General features: G+C 47.7%; 2 long non-coding RNA genes across 4 annotated transcripts; one reads left to right on the top strand and one right to left on the bottom strand.

Moving 5' to 3' along the window:
• Window positions 1-120: 120 nt before the first annotated feature.
• On the bottom strand, window positions 121-19,276 carry LOC110599383 (uncharacterized). Of its 3 annotated transcripts, XR_013430166.1 has the most exons (7): window positions 18,988-19,274; window positions 6,077-7,318; window positions 5,739-5,838; window positions 5,011-5,188; window positions 4,440-4,495; window positions 4,017-4,134; window positions 121-3,668 (listed from the first exon to the last, which is right to left on the bottom strand). It is a non-coding gene; the product is annotated as an uncharacterized LOC110599383 (long non-coding RNA). The 3 variants fall into 3 exon arrangements; XR_013430167.1 differs by having other exon boundaries at window positions 5,011-5,185; window positions 5,739-7,318; window positions 18,988-19,276; XR_005736908.2 differs by having other exon boundaries at window positions 5,739-7,318; window positions 18,988-19,275.
• Window positions 18,867-25,911, top strand: LOC110599384 (uncharacterized). The gene is made up of 3 exons (XR_002485321.3): window positions 18,867-19,079; window positions 23,593-23,739; window positions 24,656-25,911. It is a non-coding gene; the product is annotated as an uncharacterized LOC110599384 (long non-coding RNA).
• Window positions 25,912-26,224: the final 313 nt, after the last annotated feature.

Here is a 26,224-nt window from a genome sequence, read left to right as displayed (position 1 = left end):
CTCCAATAAATTCCATTTGAACTCCTTCTTCTTGTTCCATATCTGCATTTGAGATGCAATGAAATATACTTTTTTAACAAATTAAGACTTGGCAAAAACACCCAATGAAAGAATTGTAGATGGAATTTAGAAGAAAAATCTTTATTAGGTAACGTAATTCTCATTATTGACACACTTGTCAGTGTGAATCAGCAGCCACATCACACACACACACACTCACACACACACCACCACCACCACCACCACCACCACCACCACCAGCACTCCACAGTCAGCCCATGTTGACTCATGGGGCTCTAAACCACCCACAGAGTAGATGAGGAGGGGGTGGGGAACTCCATCTGTCCCAGGGAGAAGCTTTGCAGCTGCCCCCAGAGGACTGCATCTAAGGTTGGAATGGAGGACGGATATTATGTAAGTTTAATAGTGGGAAAAAGAAAATTTCCCTGTGGAGACAGTATAGATGGGTAGACTTCTGGTGTGGTCAGTTGCCTTGCTATAAATGTCAGCAAGGGGTACTGTGTGAAAATGAATATATGCATGTGTACTGACAAATGCCTCCTGAGGACATACCCTTCTCCTAGTATTAATTTCTCTGGCTACAGCCCCTTGTGCATTCTCAAAAGCTCCCATCCTCCTTGGTTACAGAAGTAACTTAGTGTTTACTTTTACTTCCATTAAGGGTCATTCCCCCCCACCCCTGCTGTCTGTCTCTGGCAGGGGAAAGAATATTGGCAGATTTTCCTTTGTTACATTCCTAAATCCATCGAAAGTGTTGGGCAGGTATAGCTACCCAGGGCTTCCTCACTATATTCATTCAGCAAACTGAGTCAACTGGGTCTACATTTTTAAAACTGTTTCCTCTTTCATTTTAGCCATAAGATGCCATTAGAAGGGCTAAAATAGGTAGAGGAGATGCTGGGAATCAAATATCTTCAAAGAGCAGAAATCTTTAGGTTCCTTGCATAAGTAATGCTGGGTATAAATGGGCCCTCGATTTAGAGGAAGGAAGGCAGCTCACATTGACCCTGATACTTCATTTGGTGAACACAAAAGTGAACTTGAAATTACACATGGGACAGAGAAGGCCATTAAAACCCCACATAAAAAACCATTCTATAATGAGACCTGGTGGACTCAGGCAAATACATCGCTGCGCACAGACCAGCCAACCCAGAACACTCCCACACATTAAAGCTTTCTGGAACAAGAGTTTACGTAATTAAAAAAAAAAACAAAACCCTCCCATGGCAGAGTCTCTGCAGCAGAAACCCTGCAGGCCTTGCGGTAGAAGCTGTCTGGGTGAAGCGTGTTAGATTTCCTCCTAAAAGGAGCATTACTCGGGGAGGCATTGGGAGCTTATACCAGAGGACACATTAGAGAAGGATATAGCAATGTCTGAAGGAACTGCGGGGAAGCAGTTAGGAGCAGAGGCTCACTAATGTGCACATTTGTGGGGCAAGGGGTTTGGTTATCAGAGGCTTAGACCATGCTTAGAAGAACCGCAGGAACAGTCTTCTTAGAGAGCGTAGGGGAGGATGAGGGGATGGTCTCTCCAATGAGGCATGTCACACTGGCTCTTCTCTTCACCAGCCTTTTCAGAAAGGGTGGTAGGCACACCAGGACCAGGGAGACACTAGCTTCCAGGAAGGTATTTTGAAGGCAATGGCTACTGTGCCTCCTCTGACAACCCTTTCTGTCCTGTAGCCAAGCTTGCCTCCTGGGTCTCAGCCGCAGCACAGCCACTGCAGTCTGCAGGGTGTGCACTGCAGCTTGCCCTCTGCAGGGCAGAGGAGCTTGTGGCCCATTTCTGTAGAGCCAGAAGTGGTTCTGTTAATGCCTAGGTGGGGTGCAGTGCACTTGATCTTGGCCTGACTCCGGAACACTCCCTTAGGAGGGCAAATGAAGAACTTAAGATGAATACCTGCAGTGATAGGTGCATAGTAGGTACTCAAATACTAGTGAGGAAATGAGGCAGGGAGCTGTGCCCATCCATGGTATCCTTGAATACTAGTTTATTTACTGGGCTAGACTGAGGAGGCTTTGGAGAGAAGAAGTCCTCAGTTAGCTTGAACTGACACTCTTTGGGCCTTGATTACTGTATCAGGAATCAAATCAAACTCCTGAGCATCCCTTTGGGCTTGGCCTTGCAAAGGCAGGCCTCTGCCATATGGGTGAGGGGAGGCAGCAGGCTTTCTGGGTAGGAAGGTCCACCTCTTAACCTCCTTTCCCTGCTCTTCCTTCAACTGCCCCTCCTCCAGTTTCTCCACCTGGAAATTAGAGTTTTGGTTCTGCCACCATGCGCAGTGGCTTGGCTGTTAATGCTGAGCTGGAGATGGGATGGGACTATGATAGGGGTCTCTAGGACCAGCTGAGGCTCGAGGGCTGTGATGGGGACCAAGGCCTGATTCAGGCAGCAGGTTCTTCAGGATGATGGAGGCTTAACCCTTTTCTGTTCTTGGATAGCATCTTTCAAAACACTCCTTAGAACCCCACCTGTGCACTTGCTAATTTTTCCTCCTGTTCAGGTTTGAAAAGGAATGCCTCCCTGCTGTAGGTATGTCTCTCCTCTGCAGTTCTTGGATCAACCCTGAAACTGCAATAACAGCGCAGGGAGGGCACGAGATGCTCCTTGGAGCCCTGGCCAGGCTCTCAATCCTGATGCAGCTCCGGAACTGGCCAAGAGCTTATTCCTTCTTGTCTGCATAGCCCAATGACTTCCTTAAGCCTGTAGGGTGCTCACAGCTCTACAGCAAAGGGTAACCAACAGCTTCCCCCTCCTTCCAAATGGTCATCCTCCCCCCACCCAAACCCTCAAGAACAATATATCCATAGTCCAGTCCCTGAGGCAGTCTGCCAGTCTCCTGGATGCCAGATATATATTTTTAAGGGCAAACCAAAAGCTAAGCCCAGAACAAAACCACAGCACAGAGGAAGACGTCGATCCACGTACAATGCATCCGAGCCGGGATAAAAATATGCACAGAAGGACTTGGCCACGCGCTTAAGGCGACTCTCCTCCCGCCCCCCAGCCATATCTGCGTTTGCACAAATCTGTTTCTGTCACAGAATCACTTCGGTTTCCCTCCCTTAGTCTGTTTGCACCTCTAAGCCCCTGTCACAAGCTACACACCTCCCCACCCCAAGGGCTCCAGTGCGGGACAGCCTGCCGCAGGACCCAGCCACCCCTCCAGCCGTGCCGCGCCCGCAGCCGCAGCCGCAGCCGCAGCCGCAGCCGCAGCGCTGAGGTCTGCCGAGGACTCCTCCGCTCGGTGCCTTCTTCCTTGGCGGGCCCTCGCGGACCCATGGTGCTCAGCCAGCCCCATTCTTGGCATTCACCGCGTGCCTTAATTGTATGGACATTTAAATCAAGGTCCGCTGTGAACACGGAGAGAGAGGCCTTTCTCCGGAGGAAGGAAGGAAAGGTGAAAGAAAGGAAGGGGGTGGGGAGGAGATGGAATGAGAAAACCAGGAAAGAGAAATAAAAAGCGGCGCGTGTGCGTGCGCACTGACAGCAGGGAGAGGGGTGGGGGTGGGGGAGCGCCGGGAGGACAGGACCACAGCATCCTCCCTACCGCAGCTCCCCCAATCACACAGACAATGAGATAACAGCGACGTCTTCCGAAGGCTCTTTGTTCTCCCGCATCCTTTCGTTTCCAGGCTTTTTCCTGCAAAGCGGAGGGGGTGGAGGGTTGGGGGTGTGGGTGGAAGTGGGAGACGGAGGGGTGCCTCCCCCCGTGTTAATTACCCCGACTCCCCTCGCCCATCTCCGTGCGCCTCGATTCTCCTCGCCCTTTTCTGTGCGCCTCGCTTTCCCTGCAGCTCCAGACAATGAAAACACAACATCAACCCTACCTCGCCCCAGAGTAGCGAACCCTACCCATCCACTTCGTCCTCAGCTTTGCCCAGGAAACTAAAGCGGGGGGGGGGGGAGCGGAAGGCGAGGGCAAGGAAAGAAGAGAGTAGCAGGGGCCCAGCAGCGGCTGCCAGGCAGGGCGCGGGGCCACCGCCTTTACCTTGATCGCTGAGTCCGGGCACAGTTTGGCCGGGCGTGCCTGAGGGGCGAACTGCCACGGTCCGGGGTCGGGATCTGGGGAATCAGCCTTCCGGAACTCGCCTGCTGCAGTCCTCTCGCTCAGGTCCCAAGTGGTGGAGGGGAAAAAGGAAAAAAAGGAAAAAAAAAAAAAAACCCATAAGAGCGAGGCCCATCTGGCCCCTCATCAGCTTTGTCAAGTCTTGCATACGCTAAAATGCTAATGACCTAGATAGCTCATGCAAAATGCAGCAGGGAGGGAGGGAGCGAGGGAGGTGGGAGGGAGGAAGAGAGTGGGGGGGGGAGGGGGAGACAAGGGAGGAGGGAGAGGGAGGAGGGGGAAGGGAGACGGAGAACGAGAACACCCCTACACTCTTCCCACCCCATCTCTGTCAATGGGCTTTACCGGGTAAAGGGTGGGCGTAGATTTAAAAGGTCACTCGTATATAATGTGGCAGGATCCTTAGGTCAAAAAAAGGGAGAGACAGAGGATGAGAGTCTCTAAAGCCAAAGGGACAATAAGACATCATTTTAAACCCTCTCCCTCCTTGTCCTCTACCAGCCCTCCACTCTGTTTACACACAAATCCAAGTCGCCACCTTATGCATGGACAAGGGCATGTCAATTTCTCCAAGCTCCTTTCTAGACACCCAGGCTCTCATTTCCAGCAAAATTCGTTTAGTGGACTAGAGTGGGAGACCGCCCGGGACCGCACCCAGCCCATTCACCTCCACCTCGCCCCACTATTCCATCACCCCTCCCGCAGCCTTCGGCGGCTTCGCTTTTTCTAAGTCTTCCTGTCCCCACTCCCCTTGCCGCATTTTGAGAAGGCGAGGAAGGCAACAGAAAAGTCGAGTTTAATTCCCCTGGATCTCCTTCGATTCAGCTATCCCTCCGGAGGTCCGGAGCCCAACCCCTCCCTAACACTGACACTCAAAAAACATCCCCAAAGTATCGATAAAATGCAATCCGACTACCCTCAGAGGTCCGCACGCCGGGCAGGCGCCCTCCGGCCGAGGAGATAACTAGTGCTCCAGAGCGCAAGGTGCTTTGTCCCGGCGTCCGCCCAAGGTCTTCATCTTTTTGTTCTCCTTTTTAAGAGCCTGGTTGCAGTCCGCAGCGTTTCAGCCAGCGCATCCAAAGGCAGTAGATCTACTGGAATAAAAGGGATCAAGATCATATACATTCAGAAAAACGAGGGAGGGATGCAGAAAGCAAAGTAAGCCAGAATTTTTAGGGAGCGGCCGGCGGGCCGAGCCCGAATCGCTTCTTTCGCTAGGAAAGGGGCGGGCGGCGAGAGGCGCTGGTGGTCGCTCCACCTGGCAGAAGGAAATGATAACCATGATAAGGGGCATCATGGTAATGATTGTGAGTATGATAAAAAAAAATCAGAATCTCCCTTTGGTGAACCAGAGCATGCGTGCAGGAGGGACTGCACTGCCGGCGGCGGCGGCCGGGGGGAAGGATGCGGGCGCGGGAGGCAAAGGTTGTGGAGGCAGCACCCTCAGATGAATAATAATAACGCGCAGCGAAGTTGCGCTGTAGCCTGGAAATCCAGCCCTGCGCGTGAACTCGCGTCGAGTGCGGATTGCAGCGGATGGGGGAGAAGGGGGAGGGGAGGATAGAGAGGAGGAGGGAGGGGGAGGGGTGAAGAGGAAGGCTGAGGGGGACAGAGAGAATTTGGAGCCTTTTAATTTATCCTTACCAAGCCCTGATCTCGTTCACAGTCTTCCTTGGGTGAGGTCGATGTCCTTTTTAAAAATTATTATTCCTTTAAAGGATTATTCAGCTAAGAGAAGCCACATCTGCTGACAGTTCCGAAAACAAGAGGATTAGGAGCCGGTCCACAGAGCCCGGCCCGCAGCCCCCCACCCCCTCTGCACCAGCACACGTCATTCTCACTGCTCCCGGGCACCTCCCTCTCCTCGGTGCTCCGGAGAGCAGTGCCAAGGAAAATGCGGATTTGGGGAAAGTGAGAAGTGGGAGCGCTCGGAAGAGCGGGAAAGCCAAGGCCCAGGTGGCGATTCGCACCCCCACACTCACCCACACTTCCGTTTATCCGTTTGGATCCCGGGAGAAGGGGGCGCTTTCGCCGCGCGCACACGCGCCGCATCTGCAGTGGTCGGTGCCCTCCGCTCCTTGACGCCACCCTGGTGGCCCCAGTCCGAGGCAGAGTCCTCTCGGGAGCCCGGGACGTCAAACCTACACCTACCTCCATCGCCTCCTCCCCTCTCCCAGTCCCCTTCCCCTTCCCTAGTTGCTGCGGCGGCACCGCTGAGTGACATCGCGGTGGGTCCACTCCGGATCTCTCACGCCTCGGCAGATGGAAGGGGGGACCCAGGCATCCGCACACCCTTTGCTCCTCGCCCCGAGCCTTAGGCGCGAGGCTGGGGTTCCGGCCGGCCGCGGTGCGGGCGAGGAGGGTGCGGGCGGTTGGGGGGGCGCTGCGGCGGATGCGGTTGACATCACTGCCCAGAGCGCGCGGCTGCCGGGCCGCTGCGGCGACCGGTGCGCGGGTGCAGCCTCCCCACAACCCCGCTCCCGGCCGGCGTCTAGGCAGGACAGCAGCTGGGGGTGGGGAGAAGAGTGGGGCGGGAGGGGGGAGGACCACAGTCCCATCCCTCCGCCCCCCCTGCAGTCAAGGTGAACGTGAAGGAGAGCGGGCGCGCGTGCCCGCGCCTCGGAATTCGTGCACGCGCCCCGCCCCTCCTGTCGCGTTTTTGCAGCCCGCGCCCGCTAGGGCCAGATGGACGTCCGAGATTAGAGAGGCACAAAAGTGCATCTCTATGTCGGGCCACTGGTTTCGCGGACGTGTAGACACACTTTGGGTAGCGCCTTTTGTTGTGACAGTTGTGCGGGTGTTGGTCCCCCCACCCCAGCATGGGGTTAGCTTGGTCTCAAAGAAGGACTCGGAATGAATCTGCCCCAAAGAGCAAAACCTAAAGTCCCCCCCCTCTAAACAAACAAACACCCCCCTCTGGAAAAAAAAACAAAACACAAAAAGGCAGAAAACAAACCCTGGGCGCCTGCGATGACAGCTCCGAGGTCCTTGAGAAGGTCTGGGTGCCAGCGGAGTCGGCCCCAACCCAGGCGGCTTAGGCCCACTTAGGTTCAGTACTCGCTCTGCCCACTCCGGCTTTTCTTCTTTGAAGACTTAAAAATAATCTTAAGTGTTTCTTGGGCAGCTCAGGATTCAGGACAGCGAGAGACGGGAGAACCAGCCCTGTCAGTTGAAAGCAGCGGTCTCAACTCTCACAGGCCTCAAATCACACGCCATGCATGGTCCTGCGGGGGTTCAGAAGAGGTGCCTCTCAGGAAAGGGCCGAAGGAATGGTGACCCCCGGGGTTGCCCTCGTCCTTTCAAGGCCATTTCGGCTCTTGTCAATTATTGGGTGTTTGTCCCAAGAGAAGAAGAATAGAAGCCAAAATCTCTCAGCTCTGGCTTTTTGCTTCAACAATGCACCACTAGAAGCTTAGAAAATAAACAGTTTTTGTGAATTTCAAGAAGTGGAAGCTGGGGTGGGGGGGGGAGAAGAGGGGAGGGGAGGGGGGTTAGGAAACATCTTTGCAGTGGAGTTTTAATTTAAGATGTTGCTAGCTAGTTGAAAAAAGCCATTTCTGGACTATGTTCCTGGGGAAGATTTTCATTCTTAGAACGTTCTCCTCCAACTAAAATACTTTTCACGTGGAAAAACTCTACTGGTGGTAGCTCGGCTCAGGACTTCCACCATTTTGATAAGGGTTTTAGGATTATTTGTTTTTATTTACCAAGCATTCCTTCCGCAGCTAGCTTCTGAACCCCTGTTAGGTCGAGGGAGGGATGGGGCTGCGACTGGAGTTCCAGTTGGTCTGGACTGAAGGACAGTGGGACCTAAAGGGCTGCTGCCCTTTGCTGGGTTTCCTTAAAGGCCTGGTTTTGTTTAGCTTGAGGATGGTTTCCATGCAGTCCCTCCTGCGGGTTGCTGCATTGCAGGATATTTGCTCTCTCATCTTGCGGCAGGGGGGGAGGGGAGCAGAGGGATGGTTTTGTAACAGGCTCACAGGCCTGAGTGGGAACGCCTTAAATGATGAGCCCTGGGTTAAAACTGAAAAGGTGGTGGTGGGGGAAACAGCTGATGCTGAATTAATAGTTAGAGCATACCCCTGGGGCTTTCTCCAACCAGGGGGTCAGGGGTCCTGGCCCCTCCCCCAGCCACAGATTTTATATCTGTTTTTCACCAGTCTGATCGTATGCTGGGACATTTGTGATGGCTTCTTAAAACCTAAACCCTTGGGCTTAAGAGCTGTCTATGCTCCTGATCATTCTCACCCCAAATACTAACACGTTAAGAAATTACATTGTAAAACCTCCCCAAATCCGATTGACTGGGCTGTTTGGGGCCCATATGGCTGGACAGCTGTACTGCTCGCTGAAAAGACACCACTGCCCCTCGGATGGGATAAAGCCGGGGTTCCCCAGAGAGCTCAGACATGACCTAAGTATTAGCTTAGCCTGGGGTGAAGGCTGAGTTAAATCTCTCTCTTCTTGGAGGTTAAAATAAAGACAACAATCAAAAGAAGTGCACTTTTGAATTCATTGTCAATTGCATGCCTCCTGCTGGTCCCACCAAAGGAAGGAAGGAAGACCTGAGAAATAAACTCTCCAGTTTACCACATGTATGACATTAGGCAAACTGAAGAGAAAGGGGATTGGAGAGAAATATATTATTTGCCAAGCGTACCATGTGTTGGTGACATTTGTGGTTCCCTGTTCAGAGAAGCAGGGTTCTGACCTCAGCCGAGGATGCCTTAGTGTTAACCATAAAAAACAGCCATCAGACTGCAATTTCCATGGTGAGAAGACGAAGCCGGGCTTAAAAAGGAGAGCCCATTACAAAATGCTGCTGGATTTAATTTTTAATATGATGGTGGCTCCTCTAACGCAGTCTTTCCTGTGTTTGCATTCAGGAGGAGTCGTACATCCTGAGGCAGAAAGCAAAATAAAAATAACATTCTGCAGCACTTTTAAATGGGCTCCTTGTTTTTTTTTTTTTTTTTTAAAGGTGTCCTGAAATAGAAAATTTTATCACCTTCCAGTTGCAGAATGCAAAACTTGGTTCCTACTGAAATACTGGAGCAGATAAGAACTGGGTCGTTCTTACTAATGTATCTGTATATACACATAGTCCCTGTCCTCTTCAGGCCTTTACAATGTTTTTGTGATGGGGTGGGGGAGAGACGGCCCTCACAAATCAATGTGGGCAGTGAAATGAGGGGAAATACTAGTTAGATCTCCAAGCTAACTCTCCTTTCAAAGTCAGGGAACACTGACTGTTTTGGAAAATCATTTCAATAGTGAAACTATCTCATTTGAAAGCTTGATATATATATGCAGCAGATGCGGAAGTGTTCCTGTGTTCCCTGAATGTCAGATCAGGTCTTTGGAAATAACTGCAGATAGTTCCGCAGTTGCCGTGCTGTTCCAAAAAATGAACAAAACAATTTCAGAGGTGTTATCTGGATGACATAGCTAATGATGGAACCCAGGGACCATGTGATCCTCTCTTTTACTTATAAAAAAGAGGAATGCAAGGCCCGGAGTGATAGAAAAATTGCTTCTAGATGTCATGAGGACGGCTTAGAGCAAATTCAGAGGCAGATAAGAACAAAATCTGAGTCTTTTCACTTCTTGCTGTGTGTTTTTGTCTTATATCATATTTGAGCTTTAAAAGTTTTCTTATGATTTTGGCAAGCATAAGAAATAGCCTAGGGTTAACTATAGTCTACAGAAATTAATAATATTTTCCAAAATATCTAGAAGAGTCCTAAGTTTCCCAACACATAGGAATGATAAATTTTGAGGACATGAAAATGCTATTCTCTCTGATTTGATCATTACATATTGTATATGTGCATCAAATTATTATACTTTACCCGGTAAATAGGTACAATTATTACATGTCAGTTAAAGATAAAATAAAATATGTACTGAAAAAAAAAAGCCTACCTGATCAAGTTCATTTAGTTTTTAGCTTAGGATGAATCATGAAATCCAAATTTTTCTAGTTTAGAATATTTCAGAACCTATTAAGGCAAGCACCCCGTGAGCCTCCTGTGTCCTGGGGTGAGGATGGTTGGAAGACAGCCTCATGAAAGTGTCAGAGCCCTTGACCAAGTGAATGAAGAGCCACGACATGTTCATAGAATAATCACATTAAAAGGAGCCCAGGAGATTTTGAGGAAGAAGCGCAGCCTAAGTCAGAGCTATGGGAAATACTGTGTCCTTTTCACAGTCATTTTGGGGGCAAGGCTGGGAGGCACGTGGCAAGATTCTCGGACACAAATTCAGTTTACCAGGATGCAGTTGCCACAGCAATTTGTTTTGTAATTTCATTATTTAATAAATTATTTATATTGTACCAAAAAAGAATCTTAAAAAAAAAAAGAAAGCCAAAAGAAAAACTGTGGCAGGGCATAGGACACATGTATGACTTTGAACAAGGAAGGCACTTTCCTTCTTATTTCATATCTTCTTTCTCAAGTCCTTCCCACACCAAGAGTATAAGATTCTATTATTATTATTATTTTATACATTTATTCAATCTGCTGTTTACTGTATTTACTTATTTTTTTATGTGGTACTGAGGATTGAACCCAGGGCCTTGCGTGTGCCAGGTGAGCGCTCTACCACTGAGCCAAACCTCAGCCCCTATTATCATTATTTTAAAAAGGAATCCACATGTTCCTGGGTGTGGAAGATATCTAGCTAGTAGACACCGAGGCCTGAAAATGAGAACAGGGAAGGCTTGGAGAAACTCATGTGTTTAAATGGCTTTCACCTGAAAGGACAACCTCTTGAGGGTCAGGCATGGTGGTCCCATATCAGGTGAAAGCATCTCTCCATTCTCCTTAGGATGCTCGAGTCAGTAGAACTGCCTGCCGGGCCTCCACATAAGCAGATTCAACTTGAGCCACATAGCAGATTTAAAAGCCCTCCCTTCAGCTCCCATCCTGACCTAGATTGCAGGATGAAGGCTAATGATTCATTTGCAATGCTTATGATGGGCATCCACTGCAGGCCTCCCCTCCCCCTCTCTCCAAAAGAAACCCTGCTACCCTTATCATCTGATATTACCGCACGTAAATATTTTTGTTCAATTGTTACATAGGGCATGAGGCTATTTCCTAATGAATTATCTGCCCCAGGGAGAAGAACTATAACTCACCAGTGCTTCAGGCAATTTTTAGCATGTGTCAGATTGTGTTTGCATTGGAGAGCTGGGACTGTTTTTTCGGTGCAGGCAAACTCTGTTTTTCTTTCTGTCTTTGTGCAGAGTTGTACAATTCAACATACCTTTAGGAAGAGAAAAGCCTTGTTTGTGTCTAAGGGTCTGACGGTAACATAAAAACTGTTCATATGCATAAAGGAGAAGACCATGGGGACGGTCTAATGATTGTATTCATGTGCCAGATATGGTTTGACTACAAACAGGACAACGCTTTCTTTGAATTTCATCTTAAGGCAGCCACCATGCACGACAAATTATAAAATCAGTGCATTACACTTGGAAAAATGGCCCTGACTGATAACGAGGTGCCAATTGGTGTGTTCATTAAATATACAGATTTGAAGCAGAATTAGTAGAAATGACTTGAAATGGAAATCTTGTCAATCATAAGTGAGACAGCTGACAAGTCAGAAAGAAAAAAAACCTCAAATGTGATTCATATCTTGTAGGATTGTGTCTGAGGATGATTTAAATAAATTTGGACATTAGGTGGTGACAAGACAAAAATGAAAAATAGCATCCAATTGGGCAAAAAGACTGTACCAAGCCTAGGGGGTTGTAAGAAAATAAAATAAAAAAAAAAGTAAAAAGGTACAGGGAAAAAGGAGAAGGAGGGGGGTCATTTGGAGGGTAGCTTGTTTGTAATGAATGAATGAATAGATGAAATCTAGAATATTTATTTCCCAGTAGCCGGCACTCGGGAGACATCTAACTATTGTACATAAAATAAAATCAGTGTCCCTTCTGTGTTCGGCAGCATCAAACAGATTATCTGCATATATAACACTGCTGGGGGCCAAAGGATTGTCGGCTGGAAGTACAGTGCAGGGAACGTGGGTTTCCTTGCAGTCTTGAATTTCAAATTGCAGTAAGTGGGCATCTCAGAACACGGTGCGGAAGACAAAGGGCATCTCTGCACTGCAGCCCTGGGCCAGGCACAGTGCTAGTTACAGGTTTTTCTTTAGGATCTGTAATCTTGCAGCCAGGATAGCCTCGTTTTACAAAGTGGAGCTTGCTTTGCCTAATGGTTAAGTGACTTTCTCCAGTGTCCCAACTGGAATCGGAATCCAGGTCTGGCCAGCCCCAGAGACTCTGCTTTTTCTGTTACAAGTCCGTACTGCAGCCCTTCCAGAAGGAACACGAACAACATTATATAATGTAAAGCCAATATAAAAAAAAAAAAACTGTGTTTGTCCTGCCGCATGCACCCAGTTGAGGCGGGCAGGGCGAGGCTGACAGAGCGGATGAAAAACACCACTTAAGATCATTTTTTCTGCTAAACTGTGTTGTACACTATGCAAATATGATTGCAAAAGTGGAGCATTATCAACACTCTAATGCTAGTTATCTTTCAAAGATGATACTCAGGGTAATCAACATAAACTTAGTATACTGTATCCTAAATAATAAAAATGTTGGCTTGCATCATTCTGACATCCTCCGAACGACCCAGAAAGCCGATCGCAGTGATATATAGTGATAATAACGTTCTGCATTTAAACAGCATCTTAACAACAGTCACAGCATTCCGCCACCTGGGGTGGGGAAGGGGAGGGGTGTCAGCAAACTGAGAATTTAGCAGCCCGTTTGGGTGCAGAGTGCCCGGGGAAATTCTGAGGGTGGCAGGCTGTAAATCAAGGTGAATATACTTGTACTTGCTTCTGGGTGAGCTCCTGCGTCAGTCTAACTCTGCAGCAGGGCTGATGAGGCAAGACCCCCTGCTTGGCAGAGATGCACCCTGTTTTCGGTCCTGGTCAGCTACCCCTGAGCTGACACTACATGATATAAAATGAAATGAATGACTGAAGCAAATGATAGACAAGGTACAGGCAAATAAAAAAGACGGATGGGGATTCTGCTCTGATGGGGTTTGTTTCTCTGCTTAATGACTGCTTTTATTTTTATTGTTTTGGGTGCTGGGGATTGAACCCAGGGCCTGGTGCATGCTAATCACACACTGCACCACTGAGTTACACTCCCAGCCCCAATACATATTTTTAATCTGTTGAGCTGCCCTAGGACCGCAAAAGATGGCATTTCACTTCAAATTCCTTACTAGTCATATGTCAGCAGCCACGGTATTACCAGGAGAGCTCTCTGTGTAATAAAGGAGCCACTGTGCTGGCGGAATGCTCTGTGGTGTGGGGCTACCAGCTGGGGAGGCAAGGGTCTAAGTTCTAGTTCTGGGTTTGCTCCAGATCACGACCTTGGACAAGTCACTTTCCACCCCGAAGGTTTAATCCCTCCCTCTCTGATAAATGGAGGGCAAAAGCTCTTTCCACTCTCTCACCCACTGCCCCCACCTTCTCTTTGTTTTCTCCTCTGCCCCTACCTTCTGAGACCCCCTCCTGATTCCTCATATCGGAGAGCAACATCTCAACTTAGCTACTGGCACCTCAAGATGCTGTTGTCTCTCTCTCTCTCTCTTTAGTTGTAGATGGACAAAATACCTTTATTTTGTTTATTTTTATGTGATGCTGAGGATCGAACCTAGTGTCTCACATGTGTAAGGCAAGTGCTCTACCACTGAGCCACAACCCCAGCCAAAGATGCTGTTCTCTTAAGGGAATTTTTAAGAGGCTTTATCATCACTGAACAACATTCTGGGAACTTGTAGGCAAGTGAGCCATGGACGCTTGTAGGAGACTGGATGCTGCTTGAGAATGAGTTTCTTGTCCTTTTCCACTATAGGGGGCACCCCTATAGGAGAGCAGGTATGGGCCTTGGGGCCAAGACAGATGTGAGCCTATCCCAGCTCCAGCACCTACCTACTCGGTGACTCTGCCAGTTTTCCCCACGCGGCATGGGGATGCTGGTCTTGCTGGCATTGCAGAGCCAGTGTTAACTGAGAGAACATCCAGTGAAAGGCAGTTTTGTGTTTCTCAGCCCTTTTGCCTTTTCTCCAAAAGACGGACCAGGATGAGCTCTGAGGACCACTGTTCCTGTCAGCCCCTCCACTCCCCACAAAAAAGAGGGGGTTGGGAGCCAGCAGGTAAACTTGAGCGCCATGTGCTTTTGTTCCCTAGGCCTTGCTGTGTGGTTCACGGCCGGCTCCAGACTGAGCAGAGGTGCTGCCTGAGGAAGGGTTAGGTTATCCTGAACAGGCATTGCAAGGATTGCACCAGGCACCTAAGGAATAGGGGGCCGCGTAGCTCTCACCACCTCCTGAATTCCAGAACCCTCGAATCTTCCCATGGAAAGGAGCTGGAGCAGGTGGCGGGGGGGACTTTGCCCTCCCAACTGGCCAGCAGTCTTGGGCCCATTGCATATGGTGTGCTCAGAGACCAGAGAGAGTCTTAGAGCTGAAGGGGAGGAAGCTGAAGCTTGGAGGGGTGACATTCCCTTCCTTGCCCAAGGACAGATGCTTAACAGGTGAAGTCAAAGACTGAATGTTGCACACTGTGGAGGAAGCCGGAGGAGGAGGGGGTGGATTTTCTATTGGGAGATTTCTTTACTTTCTTCTCTCCTAGGCCACAGCCCAGCCCTGGAAGGACCTCAAACTTTTAGAAGTTCTTTTCAGAAGGATAACGTTATACCTATGGTATAGAGTCCCTGTCAGGATACAATGACACCACGTATAAAGCGCTTAACTGATGGCCATGTTGTAGTATGTGCTCAATAAATATTTGCTAAAGACATTTTTACTAAGAAGAAAGAAAGCAAAGAAGGAAGAGGAAGAAGAAAAAGAAAGCTCTTGGCAAGGAAAGGCCATAGGTATAATTGGCTTTGTTCTTGATGAGACCTAGGGAAAGTCCCCAATGTTCCGAGGGCCAATTGTAACCACTTTTTTTTTTTTTTTTTGGAAGACCTAAGGAATTTTCTTTCTTTTGGAGACCTGAGCCTCAAACTTCAAGGTCTGTTTTCAAGGAGGTAACTCCCTTCAGTATTCACCTTAGCATTGATTCATTTCCAGTATGATGGATTATAAGTGGAGAAACTGAAGAATTTGGCTGTGGATGTGAACTTCTTTGGGGATGTCTGGGAGAGACAAGGTTAAATTAAGGGCTCCTTTGATGTGACGGAACAAAACAGTCCCACTGAGAGGAAGGTCCAATTTTTAACATCCTAGGGAAGAGAATGTTGTAAAAAAATATCCTTATAAATCTTCTTAATTAACAGGGTCCAAGGACCTTCCTTTCTGGTAATAAGAAATCAGAATAGCTTCTGGAAATTAATACCTAAAACTTTTAGATACGATGTAAGAATATTATTAAGATTGCGTAGTAGAGATTGAAGGAAATAAAGATACCTGGACCCGAAATAAAATCTAGCTATAAATTGTTTACAAGAAGGGCATAAAAAACAGGAAACAAAAAGGATGGGAATAGTGGTGACATGAAATACTAGCCAAAAGAAAACTGGTGTTGCTTGTTCATGTCAAATAAAATAAAAGCGCTGCTGTGATCAAGATGGCCGGTGCTCCAAGAACAATGGAGGGACAATCCTAAATGGGCTCGCCCCCAGCAGAGCTTCACAACAGAAAAGCAGGAGACAAGACAAAGCCAGACAACAGCAACGCAGCACCTTTAGGGAGAAGTGACAAAGGGAAACACAGGAAGACATCTTCGTGTTCTTCTTTTGGTAGTTGATTTAAAAAAATTGGAAATGCCATGGGGTATTGGAAGAACACCATGGTCAAGCTCATTCCAACAGACAAGTTTGGAAAACCTCTTATCAATCATAAGAAAAATCACTTTCTTTTTGCACATTTGGGATGTTTGTGAAACTCGATTATGTCGTATCCACAAAAGAAGTCTGAACAAATGATCACATGTGATGTCATACATACTGTGTCATTTGACAGCAGTAAAATTTAGTTAAAATCATCAGCCCCTTTTCCCTCTCAAAATCCACACACTTTCTCCTCACAGTAAAAAAAACAAAAAACAAAAAACAAAAAAACCCCCAAAAAACCATTTTTAATAATTCTTAGTTCTAAAAGAAGTCACATTGTGAATTATTAATTAACATCAAAATACTACATATCAAAACTAGGTCATGCAGCTATAGTAATACTTAGAGGAGAACTGATAGTCGTATCATGAATGCTATGTTAGCAAAGAAAGACCAAGGAAGGAAAAAAGTTTGGTGAGGAAGGAGGTGGGACTTAGATTCTGACCCTGCCTGGCACAGGCTCATGACTATTTCACTGATGAGAAACCTGTGCCACTGCAGGTACCCTTCTCTCTCAGCAAATCATTGTCTGGCTCCAAAGGCCCTATCAGGGGTGGTACGAGTCCCCGGTTCTCAGTCCTTCAGTCGGCAGGACGGTGTTTCATCCATCAGCCTTGGCTTTGCAGCTAGCACTGGTGCTTAGCTATTCTGTTCAATATTCATCTTCTTTTGCACTTAGTTGTATGTTTTCACCCTTTTGCTAGATTGTCAAGCCTTTTGAGGCAGAAACTCTCATCTCTGCCACCACAATGTGAAATCACAGAGTGGCCACCCAATACCTAAGGTCTAAAGTGGAATTGGGTTTGCAGACAGAGCTGCAGCCTGAAGCTAGGGAGAGAAGTGGGAGAAAGAAGGTCAAAGTGTCTCCTGACTCTTCTAGACTTTGGGAAGCACTCCATATAGGCTACTGACGGCCTTTGGCTCAAAGAGGAACTTTCTGATTTTGTGGCTAAGAAACAAAACAATCAAAAACAATACATTGTCAGCCCTCCTCTGAGCCCTTGGTTGATGGAGAGGCAGTCACTCTATTTCTGAGTCTTGTCTGTGGTAGCAGTGGATGAGGTAGTTGGTTTTGGAGTTGGGTGCTACCTGGGCTTACGTGCCCAACTAGTTTTATCTTATATTGTGGTAAAACGTTCATAACATTAAATTAACCATTTTAAGTTGTACAATTCAGTGTCACTAAGTAGGCTCACAATGTTGTACAGCCACCTCCACTCTCCATTGCCAGGACTTTCCCATCATCTCAAATAGAAGCTGTGTCCCCATTATTTTTTAACGGCGCCATTTTGGTCAAGTTGCCAGTTTCTTCATCTGTCACTCAGGGCTAATCATATTATCTACTGAATGGGATTATTGTCAGGACAGAATGACGTCATGCCTGAAAGCGGCTTAACACAGTTCTTGGCACTGTGGTTTGTTGAGGATGCACTCAATAAATGTTAAGAAAAGAGCAAGAGGAAAGGCAGGCCAAATCACTTAGAGTTGGGAGAGGGACACAGAATAAGTTCCCTTTCAGATCTCAAGGATCTGAATTAAGGATTAAAGTGTGCTGGACAGGATCGATGGTGCTTGGCGAGAACTTTCACTGTAGGCAAATAACCCCTTCAGGTTTGAAAACGGTTCCCTCCCCCACCATCACTGCATCTGGATGCCACAGGAACTCCAGAAACACTGGAGCAGGGCATGAATGGACGTGCACACAGACATTTCAGAGCTCAGAGCATGGACAGAGATCATTTAGTCTTGGTTGTCAGCGTATCAGTGAGGAAACGGAGACCCGTGGAAGTCAAGAGGCTGACTCTGGAGCGCACGGTTAGGACTAGAGATCGTTTCAGAAGCCAAGTTCCTGAAGCATATTGTAATCTTTGCTTGAAACAGGACCCAAGAAAGGAAGAGAGAAACCCAAGAGACCCCAAAGGTCCTTGCAAGGCCTAACTGGGAGTCCAGGGCTGTGTATGCTCAGTGTCATCTTCTCTGCCCTCGCTACACATTTGGTCCAGAATGTTTAGATAATTGTTTTTCATTAAGGAGAGAACATTCCCTTCCATTCTGGAGGCAAAGAGCATACTGGTGAGGGAATCATAGAAAATGACTCTTTTAAAACCATGATTCTTGGGGAAACTAGGAATGTTTTAAAGACTCAAAATAGCTGGTACTTTTTAACCTTATCCAGTCCCAGTCTCCTGACTGCTCTGACAGGGATAGCAGTGCTTTGGGAAGCTGCAGTGAGTATTAAGTGAGATAAAGAACACCGTGGTGTCTTGCACCGTGCCTGGCACAGTTGGTGTTCAGCACACGTTTCTTCCAGAGTTAAAGGGGGGATATTATTGATGGAGCATGCTCTCCAGCCCCAGCCATGGCCCACTTGACTCTGCTAGGAAGATTCTCTGAGCAGTGTGACTGACCCCAAGAATAACCTCAGGGGAAGAGGTAGCTGTGGACTGGAGCAGTTATGGCAAACACGTGCTCCTGTTGTGCTGCTGTGCCCTGGGTTGCAATACCTTAGAAATGGCTTCCCATGTTTACTGGAAAAACCAAGATGCATCTCAGTGACATTCGCACTGCGGCAGGAGATTTCTATCTCATGCCAGCATATGGATCACTGGAAGTAGAGGGAGTCACTGTAAATCCGTGTAGAGCAATGGGAAGAATTTTATGCTAGGAATCAGGACACTGTGTTCTAGAACTGGTCTTTTAGTAGCTCTGTAATCTCAGGGCTTCACCTCTCTGAACCTCAGAATCCTCTTCTGTGAAACAGTTTGGGATGCATGATTTCTCTAACTCCCTCCAGCTTGAAAACACTATGTTCTATTTATTGCACTCACAGCTTTGCAAGTAGTGATGCTCAGCCAAAATTTAAGTGCCCATATATGTGCTCAACAGTACTTGTACACACACACACACACACACACACACACACACACACACACACACCATCCAAGATCTAGAATCCCCACTCAGGGACAGAGCACGCACACCTGAAGCCCGGGCGAATAGCATATTACTCACCACCTTCAGAGTGACATAGCCCAGCAGCCTCTGGACTACATCCTCATCCTCCTTGTGAGTCGGTGCTTCTGCTGCCAGATGAGAGAGAAAAGGTGAAATCTGACTCCCACCCCCTAGAGCCTGAGCCGCGGCCGCTGCAGCAGCCGCCCCTGCCTTTTTCTACCCCGGATGCTGCAGCCGCTCGGAATCGCTGAGCACAGCACATTTCTGAGCTTTGGGAGACAGACTGGATCGCTGCAGAGGGAAATGGGTTTCCATTCTTCAAACAGCTAGTTCCTCCCACTGAGTGTTATCGTGTGTGTGTGTGTGTGTGTGTGTGTGTGTGTGTGTGTGTTGGAGGGGTGGGGGGTTACTTTAAACATTGCCACCCGCAAAGGGGTGAATTTGAGAAACCTTGGCTCTTGCCAAGACCAGACCCCTTTTGTGCAGTCAGATCTAATCATCTGAGATTGTGAGTCTGCTTCCTGTTTCAGCATATTCACTAAGGTGACATTTGTGTTTGTTGATGGCGATGGTGACAGGGTCTTTAAAACATCCGAGGGCAAATGACTTTTTCCTTCAAGGGTGATGTTTCTGTGGGCTTAGGGTCCAGGGCAACATCCTTCAGCTTGATGGGAAGAGCTATGCTTTTAGTGTTTTCCTGGCATAATCTTTTGGGATCAGAATGGGGCAGAGCCTAAGACTCATTAGCTTTGGGGGTGGAGCTTGCATTTTAATTTCCACAGATGCCTCCCTGAATGCTCACCCAGCTTTTGGGGTGCCAGTTTCATTGCTGGCCAGTCTTTGCTTCCACATGAACATTAATGCTGGTGGTCTCTGGACATTTATGCCATCTTGAGTTTCAGTTTTTTCATCTGTAAGATGATACTATTTCTAGGGTGATCAGGATGAATCACTTAGATGACTTATGACCATGATCTCTAAGCCTTTTCAACTCTGCTTCCTATCAGTACAATTATTTTGAGTGTGCACCTCCAATGCACAGAGCATGCATTTATAAATTATATCCCACACTTAGGCTATTAGTCATCATATGCACTTAGAGAAGGTTCATTATTAATGACAGTGCATGTTAAGTCATACTGCAAACAATGGTGATCATTTCAAAAACAACTTTTAGCCAACTTAGTGTTGAGTCTGATTAGATCCTCATTTTTTTTTTTTTTGATCTTGAAATAACATGGTTGTGAAGAGCTTTTCCTAGGAATGGCTGTGTTGGTTCTGCCTTCTCCTGCTGTTGCTGAGTCATTACTGTCCACTTCCATTTGGATTTCTTTGCAGGCATCTTCTAAGCCAAGTGTCCACTTCATGAGGGGGTGGGGGTTGGTTTAATTGGACCAGGCTGCACACTCTGGAACTCCTGCTCCTCTTCCCCATCTCGGAACCCTCCCTCTTCCCTCGGGTGAGGGGTGAGTGGCACCTGGGTTCTATACACAGGAAAAAAAAGTCACCCAGTCATCACCGTCAACTCACATATTAAATATTAAGATAAAATAGAAGCTCTGGTATTTTCTTTCCTGCCCTTCAGTGGATGGTTCTGCCAATCCCCTGGGATATCTGCCTGCACCCTTTTTGGAAACCACTGAGTTAATGGAGGTAAATGTGCTTTGTAAGCTACGATTAAAAAAAAAAAAAACAAAACCAAAAACCTGACTAAACAAAAATGAGGATGCTGATTCAGAGAATTTCTTCATGTGCAGAGCTTTGCTCACCTAATGCTCTAAGGAGCTCTGAATACTTTTTCACGAGGGATTGATTTCCTGGGTGCTCACACGGAGAACAGGCCTGGTTAGTTGGAGTTTGTGGTGGCATGGAGGACCAGGTAGGCAGGTCACATGGACATACTAGACTTTGCTGACTCCAGTGATGGCCCTGCATGACTGTTAGGACCATCTTGAGTGTGGCTTCTAATTCCTCATCTATGGAATAGAGGTCCAAGAGGGAGAAGCCTCTGGGGCTTGGAGCTGGATAACGTGGGCTCCTGGAGATTTTTCTAATTGATTATTGTCCCTGGAGCCAGATTTACCCCAGAGAGGATCACCCCTCCAGGGCTGTGGTTAAGCCAGACTGCTCTCTGGATAGGGGTGTTTTGCACCTGCTACGGAGGTAGCCCAGGAAATTATCCATCCAAGAGATGTTCAGTTTCTAATGGTCTGTTCTAGAGAAAGCTACAGATTATAAGTGGGAGGGGTAAGAAATGCTTCTTCATTGCAAACACAGACAGCTTTATTCAGCTGCAGAAAACTGAGACAATCAGAACAGTTCTAACATGTAGAACAGCCTATGCAGAAGTCCTTCCCTGCATCCTTGAAAATTTTTGCAGTACTGAGATCAAACCCAGGACCTTGTGTATGCTAGGAAAGTGCTTTACCACCAAGATGTATCCCCAGACCTGGGTCCTGAAAACTTCAGTTTTTCTTCCATGGTGGATAGGTCTCAGGGTTTTTAATGTGAAACAAGCAGGGTCAGGTTGATTTGGTGTTGAGCCAGAAGAGATGTGCTTACGACTAGATGACTCTGGGACAGAGAGAGAGATGGCACATTCCCAAATTGCGTCACACACCAAGCTAAGCTTCACAGGACATCTCTGTAGCTGACCCTCGGGTGACACCCTGGTGAGGCGGAGATACCGACTCCTTCTGCCCTGCATACTTTGCCGGGCTACAGAAACTCTAGAACCCAAGATTTCTCTAGAATGGAACAATGGTCCCCAAATCTCTTTAATGGTTTTCTGGGCTACTCCTAGAACAGATTGGTCAATCTGGCTTGACCACTGTTTGAAGAGGGAGTGATTCTGGAGTAAATTTGGCTTCAGAAAAAAATAACAAGGCAAAAGAGGCTGAAGAAGGCTCGTGTGTTATCCAGCTCTCGGGGAGGGGAGAATAAAACACCAAGGGCATTTAAAGCATATATTTAATGAAAAGTAAATGACAGTTCAGGACCTTCTTCCCTAGCATGTTCTCTCACAGTGGATTGTGGCTGGCCCCCACTCACAGTCCCCAGCTTCCTTGGCCATGAAGCGTGGCCATGTGCCTGAACTGTTGTCAAGGATTGGAACCACTTCCAGCCCAGTTCATGATGATACTGGTGTGCCCACCCGCCATGCTGTCTTTCTTCTTCCATGACATAAACCTATCCTTGATAAGGATCCACCTCTGGACGTGTGGATGATGATGGTTCTCTAAGGGAGGGTTGAACAGTGATTGGATTCCTGAATGACCATGTGGAGTGAGGCTCCTGTCCCCCTCTCACCCAGAGCCTGCACACTGTAGTGGACACTGTGTTGGGCTTCAGTTCTGCAGCACTCATGCTCCCAGCTTCTGGGAACGTGGCTGATAAAGGTTCACATTTGAATTCTTTCCAGAATTACTCTTGTCCAAAAAGAGCTGCCTCACCTGAAGTCCCACCACCTACTACAGGGAGAGCCCACTTCCATTGCCTGGTCAGTGTTAGGTCAAAAGGCCTGGCTCTCGTGCCTCAATTTTGAACACCTCTAAAGGGACTTTGGAGCTCTCTGTGGTTATTGGCCTAAGCTTCTATTGCAACGGTAACAACTCCTCTCCCCAGAGGCACTCCCCTGTAAACCCTAGGCAGGCAAGACTCCTGTCAGTCCATTTCCCAGAGACCCCAGCCCCTGCGCTACTCTTATTGTGACTGTCACGTGAATGTGAGAGGGAGAACTCTTTTTCATTCTTAAGTCTCTGGGTTGTACCTGTTTGTCACACTAGCTCAAATCTCTCCTTCATTCCGTTATTAAACTGTGAGAGACAAACTGACCTGAGACTCAGACCTGAATCCTAGTTCTGTTTCTTCGCTCTCTTTGTTCCCCATATTTTAAAAATCGGTGTATTATAGTTGAACATAATGGTGTAATTCCTTGTTACATATCCTGCATGCATACAACATAACAATATAATTTGGCCAATATCATCCCCAGCACCCCCCTTTCCCTCCTCTCCTCCCTCCTGGGCCCCTTCCTCTACTCTACTGATCTCCCTTTGATTTTCATGAGATCCCTCCCCCGTACCTTTCTTTTCCTTTTTAGCTTCCACATATGAGAGGAAGTATATGAAGGGGACGCTTTTTTTGACTTTGAACTTCACTTCTCTTGGCCCTCATCTTATCTGTAAAATGAAGATGTTGGACTAGATCACTTTAAAGGTCTCATCCAACTTTAATAATCTGCAGTTATCTTTGTTCTAAAAACTCTCTTCATAAAGATTTAGTGATATCCAGTGGCAGTTGTATTAGTTGAAAATTTCCACCCAAGCAAAAGATTTGGAATGTGACCCTGCATCCTGACCTCTCCTGTGCTTCTCCTCATCCCATTTCCTTTCCCTTCTGCCTGCACCACCTGTCCTCCATTTTCTCTCTGATGCATCTCATCTACCAGCCAGAGAGGAGGTCCAGAAAACTTCAGTGATTCCTTTGAGCTCAGCTGCTGCTGTATGCTTCCAGCTGAAACTCCATCTGGAGCTCACACTGCAGGCCAACTCCTCCGGTGAAAGCTGTCTTTTTTCCATTGCACCTCGAAGCCCTGCACACCGGGGGGCTCGGGTAGACTTGGCCACTGAGGACAAACATTGTCTTTTCTTCTTCCCCAAGTCAAGGCTCTTTGGGAATCTGAATGCCCTTGCTGCCCATTTGCGGCAACAGGATGCTGTGCTCAGCACTGTAACCAGCCAGAAGGACCCACCCTGCCCTCAGGGCACTTACACAGGAGCTTAGACACTGCCACTCAGTCAGAAAAAGGTAAGTTTTTATTTAATGATGCTTTGCAATTTTCAAAGCATGTTTTCGGATGGTCTCAGTCCATCTAGAAAATAACTCAGAAGATCTGGTATTCTTATTATTCTCATTATACAGATGGAGAAAAAGAAGAACGTTTAAATGTTTATTTTGTTGGGGGGGTGGTGGGAGGGAGGGAGAAAGATACTGGGGATTCAGTTCAGGGCCTCACACATACTGGGCAAACTCTCATCACTGAGCCCAACCTCAACCCTTCTGATTTTTTTATTTTGAGACAGGGTCTAAGTTAGCCAGGCTGGCCTCAAACTTGCAATCCTCCTGCTTCAGAGACCCAAGTAGCTGGAATTAGAGGCAGGCACCACCATGCTTAGCTTTAAAATTATATTCCAAGATCACATCATAGTGAACAGAGTTGGATTTGGAATCCTGACTTTCTTAGCTCAATACCTGAACTTTTGGCTGGACACATAACTCAATGGTAAAGCACACAGGCAGGAGGCCCTGGGTTCAATTCCCAGCACCACAAAACAAACCGACAATAAAAACCCGTACTTAAAAAATGTTTCCTTTTGTTAATCTAAGAAACTCCTGCTTGAGATCCACACTTAGATCTTCCAGGCAGTCTCTGGGCTCAGGAGACTTGGCTCAAGTCTTGGCTTATAAATTATTAGTTGGTCTACACCACCCCTGCCCTCAGCTAGGCTGCGAACACTTGGCCATTCCTGGGTTTCCTCAAATGAAGCTTACTTCACCTTGGTTGGTGAAGTTAGACGTGTTTTTCCTTCTGTAGCACTAAAATGTCACACATTATGCAGGGACGACAGTAACCAGCTCTGGTCCTAGGTAGGGACAATGGGAAGCTGCCTCTGCCTGTGGCATTAACAAACCTTGAGGAATCTTCTCCTTTGTTGCTTCCCAGATTCCTTCCTCGAGGGCAGTGTGACATTTCACTCCACAGCACCGAAGTCTCAAGTGGAATGTGGCACGGGCTTGTTTTAAGGCCTTCTCCCAGGCCTTCTCCCAAGAGTGGGCGTGGGAAGTGAGCCGCGGCGGAGGGTCCGTGGGGGGGGACGCACAGAGACGGGCAGAAGAGCTTCCCGGAGGGGAGGAGACCCAGAAGGTGGCTTCCTGGGACCATCTGACCAGGCAGTTCAGCGGACACCGTTCTGGAATCTTCAAAACTCCCTTTCCTGTGCCTTCCAGAAGCTGCTATGAGGGGGGAGTGAAGGGAGAGGTGGGCATTTGCAGTGCTCTGTCCAGTCCCGGGGCACGAGCAGAGGCCCACGGCTTAGGGTCTTCACGAGGGTCCGTGCTGCCTCCGCGTGTTCCTGGCGCCAGGCTGCGCCACTTCAGCACCAAAGACAGCGCCAGAGGGCCCTCCCCGGGCCGCGGGACCTCTGCCTGTGGCTGGGGACGCTGGGGAGGTGGGAAGGTCTGAGTCAGCGTCCTTGGCAACTGTGCTGAGGACGGGAACACCGAGTCTTAGGGAGGAGCACCCGGGTCCCACTCGGACGCCTTGGGGTTTTCCCTCAGGATAGGACTAACTTCCCTGAGAAGTCCTTCCTCAGCGGCTGGGGCACCGGTTTAGCCCTTCCTGCCCCATTCTATCAGAAAGAGGAGGAGACCTTGTGGCATCTCTTCTCTCTCCCCAGAACTAATCTCATTCTTTTAGGTCTAGGTAGAAGGCAGGGAGCCCTGGCTCTCTGATTTCCATGTAGGAGCTAACTAAATAACCCTCAATTTCAGGGAAAACATGGAGGGCATGAATTACATTCCTTGCAGTACATGGACCTTGGATTTTTTTTTTCCTGTATTGAGAATTAAACCCAGGGTCTGGCACACACTAGGCAAGCCCTCTACCACTGAGCTGCATCTCTGGGCCTTTTAATTGTATTTTGAGACAGGGTCTTGCCAAGTTGCCTAGATGGGCCTGGGACTTGTGATCCTCCTGTCTCAGCCTCCAGAGTTCTTGGGATGACAGGTGTGTGCCACTGTGTCTGGCTTGTCAGGGACATATTAAAGTCATGATGGCTTAGTTCCATGATTTAGTTCCAAATTCCAGTGGGAATTTCAAGTTCAGGTGAAGGTGGAAGATGGCCTCAAAGAATTTCCAGGGCCTCAGAGATGACATGAATTATGCAATAAAGACAAACTTGCTATTCTACCTCTATGAAAGGCCGTCCTGGTTGTACTTTCAATTCTTTACCAACTGTGTGATCTTGAGCAGGTCACTTCACTTCCCCGAGTCTCAGTTTCATCAACTATTAAGAGGGTTAATAACAAATGCCAATGTTATACAAGTCTCAGTGGAATACTTTAAGGGAAATTGTTTTGTTAACCATAGTGAAAGACACAACAATTTAAAATAACAGTCCCTACAAAGTCTTTGATGGGATGGAACAGGCATTTCTGGTTTCCTAGTCACTGTGGGCTATGAAAGTGTCACATCAAGCCCATCACAGAGTGTGCACCAGGCCAATTCAAAGGG

This window comes from Ictidomys tridecemlineatus, chromosome 14 (genome assembly GCF_052094955.1).
Source record: "Ictidomys tridecemlineatus isolate mIctTri1 chromosome 14, mIctTri1.hap1, whole genome shotgun sequence".
Taxonomy (NCBI): Eukaryota; Metazoa; Chordata; class Mammalia; order Rodentia; family Sciuridae; genus Ictidomys; species Ictidomys tridecemlineatus.
This window is presented reverse-complemented; position numbering and strand designations above follow the sequence as displayed.